This window comes from Triticum dicoccoides, chromosome 5B, assembly GCF_002162155.2.
Source record: "Triticum dicoccoides isolate Atlit2015 ecotype Zavitan chromosome 5B, WEW_v2.0, whole genome shotgun sequence".
NCBI classification, from domain to species: domain Eukaryota; kingdom Viridiplantae; phylum Streptophyta; class Magnoliopsida; order Poales; family Poaceae; genus Triticum; species Triticum dicoccoides.
The window spans coordinates 48,192,325-48,193,095 of NC_041389.1; positions in this window are offsets into that span (position 1 = coordinate 48,192,325).

Genomic DNA, 771 nt, shown 5'->3' on the forward strand with positions numbered 1-771 from the left:
CAAAACCCAAGCCATGGGCCACGACAAGCTTGGACCTCGGCCTCAAAGAGCAATTGTATTAGCACTTTATTAGCTAACGAGACTTTATCTAGTGCAACTGGCGCTATTGCTTGGGATGGGAGAAGGAATTTCATTGTGGCTGCAACATGGTTTTTCCTCATGTGGCCGGTGTTGATTCTGCGGAGATGACAACAATTCGGAACGGACTATATCTAGCAGAGAGGATCGGTTGCAACAAAGGATCATTGAGTCCTATAGTAGCTAAGTGATCATTGATGGCTCAGATGTTGCAATGGTGCTCGAGTGCAAACAATTAGCGATGGACTTCGTAAGTGTTTCTTACACATAGTGCCCACGTGAAGCAAATGAAGTGCCTCATAGCCCAGCGAAGAACTCATTTAGTGAAAAATCCTATCTGTTTTGGGAATCTATAATCCCCGATTTTATTTCTCATTCACTTGTAAACGATATGTCCATTATATGAGGAATAAAATCGACTGCTTTAAAAATTAATATTGGTGGTGGCGGATGAAACGGCTAGTCACTGACTAGTAGCTTGTAAAACAAATAAGTTGTTAGGGAGGTTGATAGGATCAGGCTACTGGACGCGATCAAGGCCGAGGCCAAGCGATGGGCGCGGGCGGGCACCAAGAGACCAGATAGAGTAAAATAGCATAAAACTACTACTTTACAGGCTCCTCAAGCTCGACGTGGACGGCCTACGCCGCGGACGAGGCCGGCCTCGTCGCAACCGTTGCCACCAGGAGCTCC